General features: G+C 37.4%; 1 pseudogene; it reads left to right on the forward strand.

Annotated features, from left to right (window-relative positions):
• Window positions 1-689, forward strand: part of LOC102876001 — a 62,014-nt pseudogene extending 61,325 nt beyond the window's left edge.
• Window positions 690-15,360: the final 14,671 nt, after the last annotated feature.

Consider the following 15,360-nt stretch of genomic DNA (forward strand, 5'->3'; position numbering starts at 1 on the left):
GGAGGACATTATGCTAAGAGAAAAATCTCAGTCACAAAAAGACAAATACTGCAGAATTCCACTGTTGTAAAATGGGACTGACATCAGGTTTGGGGGAAACTAAGAAAAGAAAGGGCAATGTACACTGCATTGAAACAGATGAGGGAAAGGGATACTTAAAAGGAACATATGATTAGGTATTATTTTCATGTCAAGAGTCCAGAATAAGAGCTGCATAGTAAAGTGGACTGAGGTGAAGGAGGGAAATTGTACAATCAAAGAATTTTTTATTTTTTCAAAGAGAAAAGCCAACTCTGTGGGTGGTGGACAGGGAACACAACAATGAATGAAAGTAAATCCAAGTTCTCTAGAAACTTGCATTAAAATATCAATTTTTAAAAAGTAGTGAATTAATGTCCTGTGGAAATTCAACATTGTTTATCTGTGCTAGGGGAAATTTAGTTTCCTTTCCTAAAACTTTATTTTCCTGTTTTTCACTCTAATTTACCTCGATTTTAAATTATGACTTAAATGCATCAGGAGGTAAAAGTCTCAAGACTGTAAAAGCCAAGTGTGATCAGTCCCTTCTTCTGCCACTTGAGTGGCTGGAACAGCATCCCGCTAAGGACTATTGGAAGGTGACAAGCCGGGACATGAAGGTTGTCTACAGTAGAACTAAAGGTAGTGAGGATGAGTATCTGCATAACTGAACAGTTAGGAATTGATGTATGATAACCATCCTCCCTCTATATAATAGAGAAGGATGATAATGGAGTTTGGAGCTGTATCAGTATTATCTCTATAAAGACTTGATATTCTTTCCTCTTCTTACTTGTGGAATATATTACTTTGTAGGTGAAGGGTTATGGGTTAATTTGGAAACCTTCTGGAGGCTCAGATATCTAGGAAAAAACTACTACTAGCCTGAAAGTTAGAAGCTCAAACCCATCTATGTACTCTACAGAAATAGGGCATGGTAAATTGCTCTGTAAAGATTGTTATTGTTATTTGCTGTGAAGTCAACCACAACTAATAGTAATCATATTAACAAGAGATGGAAACTTTTTCTTATCCTGTGCCATCCTCACCATGATTGTAACTTGTAAAAATTATAGCCAAGAAAACTCTGTTACATATGTAGTTTCCATGAGACAAAATATGGACTTGAAAGAAACAGATTTTTTTCAGTTGTTATTGTTGGTTTTTGTTGTACATTTCCAGAATTAAGGATTTCTTTGAATTCTGTTATGAAGTGCATGCACAAATCAGAGAATTGTGTTTGTTGTTTTTGAAACAGTGTCTCCTATGAAATGAATTTGTCTTATTAAATTTTGAATACTATTATTAGAATCAAAACTACAAGATTTAAATTTTAATACATGATATTTGAATTAAAAAAAAAAGTAAATGGCAGGCTTATTTGGGGAATAAAAAACAAAAGTATTGTTCCGAGAGTATTGGATGTTCTTAGCACTAAATCACCCGATTAGGTGAGGACTTCACATGCTGCTAGGTCAGGTGTGCCCAGGCTCATATTGTTGTCAAGTCCATCATTACATGTCATCCAGAAATATGCTGACATATTGCCAATTAGGGTGAGTCCTCCTGTCACCCTTGTCCTAGATTTTAAAACTTAAAATGAGTACTGTGCAAGCATGAGCCAATCCAGAGGCTTCTCAGACATGTCAGAGAGAGAAAAAAAAACACACACCAAAAACCAAAAAACAACCAAACCCCAAAACTGAGCAATATGCTAGATACAATTAGGATAGAGAGCTCCTATACTGGTCAGGAAAGGCCACATACTCACTTTCCCAGAAATTTTGGAGGAAATATTTTAAATGAGGAATTTATAGGAATATTCCAAGTGGAAAAATGCTTCAGATTGTTGTTTAGAAAGTGTTTTTAAAAGTTCATTAGCAAAATAGGGTAAGAGTGGATATATAATGACCATTGCATTGGAACACATGAAAGAAAGAACTGTCTAAAAGGAATAAAAGGAATATAGGATTAAGCATTACACGTATAACAACAGCTCAGAATAAGAGGTAATCTTTGCAAGAAGACTGGGGTGGGGGGATGTAGGTAATTGTGCAACAATGAATGATTTTCTTTTTTTTCCCTAAAGTGAACTGGAAGAGGGATTAAGAAGACAGAGGGGGTAAAATGTGCAATAATTAAATGAATGAAAATCTAATTTCTCTGAAAACATTCATTAAAATAATAATGAAAATAAAAATTTAAAAAATTCTTTAGCACAATTTGGGAGGAAATAGAAACGCTATAAAAGAAAAGCATTATTAGAAAAAAACTAATGTTCATGGTCTTTCAAATACATTTCTTCAATGGACTCAAACATATCAAAGTTCCCCAGGCTGGCTTATGACCAGGCAATGTTTATTCAGGATACATGAGGTCACCATAACATGGAGATAACTCAAAGTTAAGTAAAAGCAGTAACATTTAGATTTAGTTTTTCTTTATCATGGAACTTCCTAATGGATAGAGAAACTGTGGTATATTCACACAATGGAATACTACACAGCATTGAAAAATTAAGAACTCATGAAATATTACACAAAATGGGTGACCCTGAAAGATATTATGTTGAGAGTAATATCTCAATCACAAAAGAACAAATACTACATAATACCACTGTCATAAAACAGGACTGACATCAGGTTTGGGAGGAAACTAAAAAAAGAAGGATAAATAATATGCACTACATTGAAACAGATGAGGGGAAAATACTGTTTAAAAGGGATATATGATTAGGTATTATTTGCATGGCAAGAGTCCAGAATAAGAGCTACATAGTAAAGTGGACTGGGGGGTGGAGGGAGGATTGTATATTAAGGAAAGAATTTTATTTTTCTTCTCAAGAAGAAAAACAAACTGGGCAAGGGAGGGGGAGTGGACAGAGACAAAATATGCAACAATGAATGAATGTATATCCAAGTTCTCTATAATCTGTTGCAGACCGAGGGTTCCAAAGAATGGAATAATTTTATAATTATTAATAATGAGACAAACAGCCAGGAATGAGACAGAGCAGAGAGCACAAAACTGGGCCATCAGTTCTCCACTGAAGACCCCAAGTCATGTTTCTCTGTGTCTTTATTGAAAATTATCAGAAAGTAAATCACAAAGAGAATTCAATGCAAATGAGGCCAAGCTCTTTCTATTGAAAACCTTCTGCTTGACCCAGGAGGGAGAGGTTCACAAAAGCAAGAATTTGGTTTACCCTTAACTATTAACCTTGATGCCTTAGGGTGAACTCTAGCTCAGGGAGTAACAGTCCCTCTGTTGGGGGCCCCTTGCTGTCTCCTGTCTACAGGGAACAAACAGCTCATTTTCTGGGATCTGCCACAAGAGAAATCCTAACTTATAAATCTGCAATTCCTTCAATTCCTGAACAAGGATTTTCATATAATATTTGGTGTAAAGTTTGGCTTCCCATAATAATCTTTCATTAAAATCTCAATTCAAATACCCAAACAACACAACCAAGACAAAACAGAAAAAAATCAAAACCAAAACAAAAGCAAAATGTGTATGAATTATTGAATGAACAACAAACTTGCTCTATAAGATTTCACTCACACCACAATAAAATCAGAAGAAAAGTATTTTTTGGTGCATGTGTTTGGGAATTGTCAATATGCCGTGATTGTTTTTACATGCCATGGAGTTAGCATCAATTCATAGAATTGCCTGTTTTTCTCCCTTGGAGTAGCTGATAGGCTCAAACCACATGCCTCAGATTGACATCACAGCTACTAACAAGTAGGCCACTGGAACTGCACATGTAAGTTGTAGGTGAGTCTGAGAATATTTCTGTATTGAAAAGAAGGAAGGCAAGAAGAAGGAGGAGGAGCAGGAAAAGAAAGGTGGGAACAGAGACATTGAGAAGCTGGGGAAATTGTCTGATAAAGAAGATAAGGAATGGGAGGATAGGACTTAGCATAATAAAAACAAAGGTGATCTAATCAGAAACAAAGAGTCAAAGGATACAAAAAGAAAAAGTAGAATGATACTGAAATGGCCTGTGAATTTATCCATTTATTTATCATTGCTTACCTGGAAAATGCCAAAGAAGTGATGAAACTGGAAAATGCTTTCTGCACATAAGGGGAAAAAATTTGTAGATTTTTAATTGAAAGGGACTTAGCAGGTAAGAGCTTACACTGACAACTAAAGGCAATAGATTCAAATCCACCAGCTGTTTCTTGGTGGAAAATGTGCAGTTTCCTCCAAAGTGGTATAGAGCCTCTGAAAACCATTGGACGCTCATATATGTGTCATTTATCACTTAATTGCATACATAAGAACGTCTTAAATCCAAGTAAAACATGTATCTATCATAAAATTAATTTGGAAAATAATGTACATATTTATAGATACATATTACAGAAGCTGTGCTGCAATCCTGAGGGCAGTGGTTCAAGGCCATCAGCTGCTCAATGGGAGAAGCATGGGCAATCTCCTCCCATGGGATAAACTGACCTGAAAAGATGGTACATAATAACAACAATATATTTACAAAGAGATTAGTAGAGGTTTGAAATCAATGTAGAAACCAGTTTTTACAGATTTTAAGTCAATTGTAAAAATTTTTAACAGCTTGTGTTGTCACAGTACTGTGGCATTTTAAATTTCCAAGCTTTGTGGAATTACTAGCTGAATTGAAATAGATAGCTTAAGTTCTCTGATTTCCATTTAAATGTTCAACAAACTGTCACAGAGGAAGTAGTTTTGCATGTTTTATAACAATTTGAAGAGATTTGCAAGTGTACTATGAATATATCCAATTATACTAAATATATCTTTCAGAATTACTTTTTACTATTACCTGAACAAGTTGGTGTAACAGGAAGTACTTTGCCTAAATATAGGATGTTAATCTAGATTTGGATATTTGATATATACAGATAAAACTCCTCACAAAAAAGGAGAAAAATTGCAGCAACTATTTATTACAGATAAATTTTAATTAAAAAGAAAGTATGGTTGAATATCCAGAGCTAATTTTCTTTAAAATTTCAAAATCATGTGTTTTCATAAGTGACTAAGAAGTCATTTAGAATTCTTAATAGCAATTTATTCCATACTGAAAATGGATATGTATTCGATCGTAGTTAGATGTCCAAATCCAGAAGTAGAAAATGGTAGAGAAGGAAGCCATCACAACTGGTAAGCATGTCCATTAGGAACTTCTAACAGGAATTTAAAGGGAGCTGACAAATAGCCTGGCGTGCTTGATTGTGATGACTTCCTGAATCCAGTTAATGAGTGGAACTGAGGGAACACAGCTCTGTATTGAAAGGTTGAATATGGGCATGTTCCACAGGCATGCAGTGACCTACCACATAGATAATGAAGATGAGCGATCAAGATTTACTCCTCTTGTATATAGGAAGCCACAGCAGAGTTGTGTCATCTGCATAACTCAGGTTGTTGATGAGTCTTCCTCCAATCCTGATGCTGTACTCCTCCTCATAAAGCCAAGCCTCCAGGATGATCTGTTCTGCGTATAGATTGAAAAAGTATGGAGATAGGACACATCACTGGCATGCAACCTTCCCTGTTTTAATCTGTGCAGTGTTTCCTTGCTCTGTTCTGATGACTGCCTCCTGGTCCAAGTATATGTTTTGCTAAAGCACAATCAAGTTTTCTGGGATTCCTGTTATTCTCAGAGTTAGCTACATCTTGTTGTGATCCACAAAAACAAATGCTTTTGCACAGTCAATGAAATACATTCATCTGGTACTCTCTTCTTTCAGCCAAAATCCATCTAACATTAGCTATAATACCTAGTACCAAGTCCTCTTCTAAACCCAGCTCACACCTCTGGAAATTCTCTGCTTTGTGCTGTTTCAGTCATTTTTGTATAATTTTCAGCAGAATCTTATTTGCATGTGATATTAATGGTATTGTTCGATATTCTTTGGAATAGGAACAAATAGAGATCTCTTCCATTCAGATGGCAAGGTGATTTTCCTCCACCTTTCTCGGCACAACTTGGTGGGCTCTTACAGGGCAGCATCTGTTTGTTGAAATATGTCATTTGGTATGTATGTTGTCAATTCCTGGGGCCTTGTTTATTTTGCCATTTCTTTCACAGCAGCTTGAACTTCCTCCTTCATCACCATAGGCTCTTATTCATATGTTGTTTCATGAAATTCTTCTGTGTCAACCAATTCCCTTTGGTACAGTAACTCTGTATAGTCCTTCCATCTTCATGCTTCCTGGATCATTTAATTGATAGACCCTGTGGAGCTGACTGACTCCCAGGCGACAACCTATCTTGCTAACAACCACCGTGGTCAATCAGCATGTTCCACAACTGCTTCCTCTGCCAAGATACTGCCTGCCTAGCAACGTCATCAGGTGCCATATAACTACACCAACAGCCACAGCAAATCAGCATACTCTACAACTACTTCCTCTGCCAAGAGACTTCCAGTTTAACAGCATCACTAGTGTCAGCAGCTGCAGCCGATCTGCAAGCTATAAAACTACTTTCTCTGCCAGGAGATGGCCCTTCCTCCCGAGTCTTTTAAAAGGCCACTTCTTCTTTAGACCACATAGGGTGCAAATTTCTCTGACCCATCTGAAAACCTGTCTCTCTAATTCTCTCTCCTTTCCTCCACCAGCCTGGGTCAGAGAACAGTGCCCAAGAGCCACAATAAAAGCTTCTTATTTCGGTTTCTGTGCCTGTTTTACCTAATATTAATATAATACTCAAAGCATCCTTAAGTATTGCAACTCAAGGCTTGAATTTGTTCTTCAGTCCTTTCAGCTTAAGAAATGCTAAACAAGTTCAGCCCTTTTGATTTTCTGACTCCATGTCTTTGCACATTTCATTATAATACTTTGTTTTCCCACACTGTCCTTTGAAATCTCATATTCAGCTTCTTAATTTCTTGATTTATCCTCTTTACTTTGACTTCTTGTCACTCTAGTGAAATATTCAGAGTCTTGTTTCACTGCCATCTTGATCTTTCTTTCTCCTCTATCTTTGTAATGACCTTTTACATTCTTTATGGGTGATATTCTTGATATCTGATATTCAGCTTATGTGATATTCACTCATTGGTGTTCAAGGTCTCTAACGTGTTGCTGAGATGGTTTTGAAATTCGAGTGGGATAAACTCAAGGTCAAATATAAGTTCCTGTGGATTTGATAGAATTTTATTTAACTTTGTTTGTAGAAGGTCAAAGAATGTAGCCTTAAGTATGAGTTGAAGCTCAACATCAAGAAAACAAAGATTCTCACCATTGGGCCAATTGGCAACATCATGATAGATGATGAAGAGATTGATATTGTTGACAGCTTTAGTTTGCTTGGCTCCATAATCAACAACACTCTTGGTACCAGCAACCAAGAAATCAAAAGATGAATTACATTGGGAAAGTCTGCAATCAGAGACTCTCCAGAGTACTGAAGAGAAACTGTCAATCTGGAGACTAAGGTATGCCTTATCCAGACCATAATTACTGCAATTACTTGCTATACATTAGAAAGCTATACAATGACTAGGGATGATAGAGAATAGACACTTTTGAGCTGTAGTGCTAGAGAAGAGTATTGAATATACCATGGAATTCCAGGAGAACGAACAGGTTCACCTAGAGAGGGTGAAACCAGACTTCTCCTTGGATGCAAGGATTCTGAGGCTTTATCTGACATACTTTGAGTGTGTTGCAAGGACGGACCAGTCCTTGGAGAAGGACATCATGCTTGAAAAGGTGGAGGAACACCATAAGAGAAAAAAATCCTCGATGAGATGTATTGGCTCAGTGACTGGGGTAACAGGGTTAGGTATGTCAGAGACAATAATGTGGGTACAGGATAGAGTAGGGTTCAGAGCTGTTGTACACAGGGTCACTATAAGTCGTAAATGACTTGATGGCAAATCACAACAACATGAGTCACAAGTGACTAAGAAGCACATAATAACAAAAAATGAGATAAAGATGTGAAGTACTTGATTTACAAGCTTTCATGAGTCATTATTTCTAAGATGATTCAAAGAGGAAAGTTAATTCTTTTACAGTGAATACAAGTGCCTGGAAAATTCAGGAAGTGACTGTACTATAATATTCAGAGTGGCTTTTCTTATTATTGGCAGTCTTACACCATTTGGCTGAGTTTTTTGTTGTTGTCGTACAACAGCTCTGAACTCTGCTGTATCTTGAGCCAACATCTTTGTCTCTGACACACCTACCTCCATTACCTTACTCAGTGAGTCATCCATCTCATCCATGGCCCTGCCCTCATGCACTGTCTCTCCACCCTTCCAAGCATGATGTCTCTCTCCAAGGACTGGTCTCTCCTTGCAATACACTTAAAGTATGTCAGATGAAGCTTCAAAATTCTTGCCTCCAAGGAGCAGCCTGATTTCACCTCTTCAGGACAAATCTGTTCTCTAGCAGTCCATAGTATATTCAATATTCTTCTCCAGCACCATAACTCTGAGGCATCAACTCTTCTACTATTCCTAGTCATTGTCCAGCTTTCTGATGCATAACAAATAATTGTGAAGAACATAGCCTGGATCAGATATACCTTAATTTCTAGACTGACACTGTTGCTCTTCAGTACTCTGGAGAGGTCCCTGACAGCACACTTTCCCAATGAAATTCATCCTTTGATTCCCTGGCTGCTAGTACCAAGAGTGTTGACTGTGGGGCCAAACAAATGAAGCAGCTAATAATATAAATCTCTTCCCCATCTATCATAAGGCTTCCAATCAGCCCAGTGATGAGAATCTTTGTTTTCATGATGTTGAGTTTCAATCCATATAGAAAACTGCAGTCCTTGACCTTTTGCATCAAATGTGTCAGGTCTTCCTCAATTTTGGCAAGCAAGATTGTGTCTTCTGCATAGCGCAGGTTGCTGAGGAATCTTACTCCAATCCTGATGACACATTCCTCTTCATACAGCCCAGCCTCTCTGATGATTGTTACACAAATAGATTGAAAAAGTATGGAGATAGGATTCATCCCTGACATACAATTTACCTGATTTTGAACCATGAAGTGTTTCTTTGCTCTGTTTTGAACACTGCCTCCTGTCCTAAGTATAGGTTATGGCTAAGCACAATCAAGTGTTCTGCGGTTCTCATTCTTCTCAGAGTTAGCCACAGTTTCTTGTGATCCATGCAGTAAAAAAACTCTTGCATAGCCAACGAAATAAGGGTTGATGAAACACTGGCCAATGCTGTCAATTCTTTGGAACTCTGTTTTCAGCCAAGATCAATCTAATGTTGACTATTATATTTCTCGTGCCATGGCTTCTTCTAAACCCAGACCCCACATCTGGCAGTTCTATACCAATGTGTTGTTCCATTAGTTTTTGGATCATTTTCAGCAGAATCTTGCTTGTAAATGATATTAATGATAATATTTGACAATTTCTGTACTCTGTCAGGTCACCTTTTTTTTTGAATGGGAACAAATATGGATCTCTTCAGTCAGCTGTCCAGGTGGTTGTCGTCCAGATTTCTTGGCACAAGTTGGTGAGTATGTCCAGGAGCCCTTTTCTAACAGTGTCTGTTTGTTAAAGTCAATTCTTGCGGCATTGTTTCTTTGGCAATTCTTTCAGAGCAGCTTGAACTTTCTCCTTTATCACCATATGCTCTTGCTCAAAAGTTGTTTCATAAAATTCTTCTGTGTCAGCCAATTCCTTTTGGTACAGTGACTCTATACTCCTTCTGACTTTTTTTAAGGCTACCTTGATCACTTGATATCCTGACCAAAGCATCCTTAAGCATTGAAACTTGAGTCTTGAATTTGATCTTCAGTTCCTTCAGCTTAAGAAATGATGAGTTCAGCTCCTTTGATTTCCTGACTCCAAGTCTCTGCACATTTTATTATAATACTTTGTCTTCCCATGCTGCCTTTTGAAATCTTCTGTTCAGCTCTATAACTTCTTGATTTCTTCCCTTTGCTTTTGATTTCACATCCTTCTAGTTCAGTACACAGTCTTGCCTCACATCCATCTTGGTCTTTTCTTACTCCTCTTTGTAATTGGTGGAGTAGTATTATACTCATATGGGGGTTTTATGATCCTATCTTTGTAATTACTTGCTATGCATCAGAAAGTTGGACAATGACTAGGGGTGATGGAAGGAGAATTGATGTCTTTGAGCTGTGGTGCTGGAGGAGAATATTGAATATACAATGGACTGTTAGGAGAATATGTCTATCCTAGAGAGGGTGAAACCAGACTGCTCCTTGGAGGCAAGGATTTGGAAACTTTGTCTGGCATACTTTGGACACGTTGCAGGGAGGGGTCAGTCCTTGGAGAGGGATGTCATGCTTGGGAGGGTGGAGGGACAGCACATAAATGAAGATCTCGATGAGATGAACTAACTCAGTGATTGGGATAATGAAGGTAAGTATGTAAGAGACAATAATATTGGTACTGGATAGGGCAGCATATAGGGCTATTGTACACAGGGTTGCGATGAGTCACAAGCCATTCAATGACATTCAACAACACCAACAACCATAAGAATTGGCTAGCTTGCTAACAATGTAAGTAAAACGAATAGTGGCTTTTGGGTTGTTGTTGTTATTGTTAGGTGCCATCAAGTCAAATAAGACGCAAAACAACAGATCTGAAGGTTGCCCTGTCTTGCTTAGTGAACTGTATTATGGTCAGGCATGATGTGGTAGTTACTGTTTAAATCAATCACTTTAAAGGTCTTCTGTCCTTTCACTGATCCTCTAACTTTCCCAGCATGATCTCTCTTTCTCCAACGGCTGATTCCTCTGAAAATATGCCCAAAGTGAGAAGAGGTAATTGGAAGTAGTTACTTGAGTAGTTGTTGTTAAGTGTCATAGAGTCTAATATGGGTCATAGCAACCCTATGAAAAACAGATCTGAACCCTCTTATATCCTGCACCTTTTTTATCATTCGTTCGACACTTGAGCTCACTGACTCATTCATTGCACTAATCTATCTCATTGAAAGTCCTCCTCTCCTTCACTAAGTTTCCACCTTTATAAGCATGATATCACTATTCAGGTGACATCTCCTTTAACATCATGTCCAAAAAATATGAGGAGAAGCTTTACAATCTTTGTCTCCAATGAGCACTCTGCCTTCTTCTTCTCCAAGACATATTTGTTTTTTTCTTTTGGTAGTCCATGGGATATTCAGTAGGCTTCTTCTGTCATCTTTATTTATTATTCAGCTCTCATGTGCAAAGCAAATAATTGGAAAATTATGGCTTAAATGAGACATTTCTTAGTCTTTAAACTAACATCATTGCTCTTCTGGAATTTGGAGAAGTCTGTAACAAAAGACTTTCCCAATGCTATATGTATCCTTATCTCCTGACTTCTGGTACCAAGGGTTTTAATTGTGGATCCAAGTAAGATAAAATTGCTGGCAATTTCAATCTTCTTTCCATTTATGATGGTGTTGCCTATTGACCCAGTGGTAAGAATTTTTGTTTTCTTGATGTTAAGATGTAATCCATATTGGAGGCTGTATTCTTTGACTGTCTATAGCATGTTCTTCAGGTCTTCCTTGCTTTCAAGAAGAAAGGTTGTGTCATCTACATAACCTAGGTTCTTGCTGATGAATGTTCTTCCAGTCTTCATGCCACATTCTTCTTCATAAAGTCCAGCTTTTAGAATGATTTGCTCAGTATATGGATTAAATAGGGGTGGGAAAAGGATATAGCTCTGGTGTACACCACTCTTGATTTTAAACCATGCAGTGTTCCCTTGCTCTATTTGGACAAGAGCTTCTTAGTCTAAGTATAGATTTCATATAAGCAAAATTAAGTGGTCTGAAATTCTAATTCTTCTCAATGTTAATCATAGTTTCTTATTTGCCACACAGTCAAAAGTCTTTGCATAGTCAATAAAACACAGATAGATATTATTCTAATATTCTCTACCTTCAGCCAGGATCCATCTGACATCAGAAATCACATCCCCACAAAAATTCAAATAAGGTGTGTAGAGTGGTAATAAGAGGATTAGTCCATTTTTCCACAATTCTTTGTCGTACAAGTGTTGTACTAGTAACCAAAAGTCAGGCAGTTTGAGTCCACTAGCTGTTCTGTGGGAGGAAGATAGGGAATCTCTTTCCATGTGATTTACAACCTCAGGGAATCTGCTGGAAGGCCAGACATGAATTGGTTCTGACTTAATGACAATGAGGATTTTTGAGAGGTTTTACTAGGCTTAAATTGAGCAAATTCAGAGGTAAAGAACGAGAATCCCACTATCATTAAGAAAGAAGAAATATAGAATACAGAAAATCCTTCTGGGCCAGAGATTTCTGGACTAGATGGAAACCTTAATAGACCAGCAACAGCAACAGTGGCAGCAGAAGTACCAGCACTAGTGAAAGTAGGAGAAATTATAAAGAACCTGAGACTGATATGAGATAGAGCTGAACTACAAGCACTTCCTCACAGCTCTATAAGACTTCACCTAACCTTAGTGGTAGAAGAGTGAGGATGTATACCATTAAATGACAGAACTTAAAGATCTTTCCAACATCAACCCAGTGTGTGAGGCAGAGCCTACAGAAGGCTTACCTGCAAGTACTATTGAAGAGTAGATATCCAAACAGAAGAATTATATCTTTATTTTTCCAAGTGAAATTGTAACCTGTTGTTTCTCCAATAAACTCCATAGTTGTATTATTTTTGAGTATTGTTTGTGAGTTTTGAATGGTCATTACAGTAGGTAATAAGTCTTGTAGCAGACTATTGACAGCCATTGGAGGAACACTTGGAATTAGAATTGATAGAAGGGACAATATGGGGGAATGCTTGACCTCATAGAAATTGGTTTATTTTGTTGATAATTGTTCATGGGGACATATCCCTTCTGTGGAATTAGTGGAGGCCAGATGCCATAGCCCTCCTGATACTGTACTATTTTTACTATAGTTCATCATTTTACCAAAAATGAACTCTGTGGCAGTTCATATCATCATATTAACGTACACAATAATTATTGAAATACTAGTTCTAAATATTTTTAGTTTAGGTTTTTGAAAGATTGGAAAATCATGGTTCAAGAATAAATGAGCTTAGTTGTAAAGATTTACAAGATTGTCTCTTGAAAGGTTATGTAAAGATAGTTAAATGTGTGAAGAAAGCAAGGTAACATTACATGGTTTAAAATTAAGGAAGGAATGCATTAATCTGGAGAGGATAAAATCTATGAAGAGGACCTCCTAAAGATTAAATTCCTGTGTGCATAAAAATGTTTTCCCATGAAGTAAAAAGAAAATCAACTGACTGGTAAAAAAACATTTGGCAATACTATTTCTGACAAAAGTCTCATATCAAAAGTTTACAGAATCCTACAGGACCTCCAAAAGAAAAAGAGTCATAAAACAATTGCAAAATGGACAAAAAGACATGAAAAGATTTTCATAGAGGAAGATACCTGGATGGTCAACAAACACATGAAGAAGTGCTCAGAAATCATTGACAAAGAAAGATTCAAATAAAAATCACAATGAGATACAATCTCACCACAGTAGCTGTAGCAAAGCTTAATAGGACAGAAAGTAATAAGTGTTGGAGAGGATGTGGAGAGATAGAAACTCCTATACACTGTTGGTGGGATTGTAAAATGGTACAACCACTCTGAAAAGTATTTTGGTGTTTCCTCAGAAAGCTGAACATAGAAATTTCCTAAGACCCAGCTATTCCACTGCTTGAAATACACCCTGAGAAAATGTGAACTGACACACAAACGGAGACTTGTACACCAATGTTTATAGCAGCATTATTTACCATAGCAAGCACATGGAAACAGCCCTGATATCCAACAAAAATAGAATGGATTGAGAAATTCTGGTACATTCACACAATGGAATACTACGCAGCACCCAGGAGCAATGATTTTTAAATTACTGTATAACTTGGGAGGGACTGGAGAGTATTATGCTGAGTGAACTAACTCAGTCTTATAAGGACAAATACTGTAGGAGACCATTATTGTAGAACATGTATGAGGGTCCAAGTGGGGCAGTGTTGGGAGCAGAAGGATTAGGAAGAACAGGAATAGGGGTGGGAAGTGTGTGTGTGGTGAATCATTGGATTGCACAATTTGATGGGTGGAGGCATAGGCGAGCAAAGGAAATGGGAAATATACAGTGTGAAGAGCAGTGTACGTGAACTTTGTAAGTAAAGCAGTATAAGTTAAAAATTTTATTTAAAAAGAAAGACGAGAAAGTAGTTAGTAACTAGGGGGCAGAAAGAAAGGAGTGCATCAAGGTTTTATCCTCTTTCAATACCTATTCAGTCTGTATGTTGAGCAAATTATTCGAGAAACTAGACTCTATGAAGAAGAATGTGGCATCAAGATTTGAGGAAGATTCATCAATATTGTACATGGCACGGCACAGTCTCAATTATTGAAAGTAGGAGGCCTTGAAGCACTTGTTGCAGAAGATCAAAGAATACAGCTTTCAATATGAATTGCATTTCATTGCAAAGAAAATAAAAATTATGATCACTGGACTGATAGGCAACATCATGAAAGATGGAGAGAAGTTGAAGTTGTCAACAGTTTTATCTGACTTTGACACAAAAGTAACAGCGTTGGTGCCAACAGTTAGGAAATCAGGAGATGTATTGCACTGGGAAAGTCTGTTGTCAGCTACCTCTGAGTTTGACCATTGAGAAGCAACAATATTAGTTTGAGGACTAAGTTGCATCTGATTCAGACCATGGTCTTTCCACTCACTCACTATGCATCTGAGAGTTAGATAATGAATATGGATGACAGTATAAGAATTGATGACTTTAGGCCCTAGTGTTAGAAAAGGACACTGAATATCCCTTGGACTGCCAAAAGGGCAAAGAAATTAAAGAAAGTGCAGTCAGAGTGTTTCTTGGAGGCAAAGACGATCAAGCTTTATGTTACATACTTCAGACATGTCGCTAGGAGAGTTTGTTCCTTGGAGAAGGACATCATGCTTGGAGTGTTGGAAGGTTGGCCAAAAAGAGGAATAACTTCAACTAGATATGAATTGACATAGTGACTGCTGCAATGGGCTCAAGTGTATAAGAAAGTATGAGGATGGCACAAGATAGGACAGGGTTAATATTTGTATTTCATAGTATTGCTATGGGTCATACTCTACTCAGTGACACCTAAAAACAATAATTGTCAAAAAGTATGAAAAAATAGATAAAATAATTGGAAACCTAAGGTGATCCGACAGAGTGTGAAAATTATCTAACAGTACCAAGGCACTTGACTTTGTGGATCATAACAAACTGTGGCTAACTCTGAGAAGAATGGGAATCCCACAATACTTGATTGTGCTAATGCGAAACCTGTACTTGGACCAGGAAGCAGTCATCAGAACAGAGCGAGGAAAC

The sequence above is a fragment of the Elephantulus edwardii genome, unplaced genomic scaffold (genome assembly GCF_000299155.1).
Source record: "Elephantulus edwardii isolate Elephantulus edwardi_28Jun2011 unplaced genomic scaffold, EleEdw1.0 scaffold00020, whole genome shotgun sequence".
Classification (NCBI taxonomy): domain Eukaryota; kingdom Metazoa; phylum Chordata; class Mammalia; order Macroscelidea; family Macroscelididae; genus Elephantulus; species Elephantulus edwardii.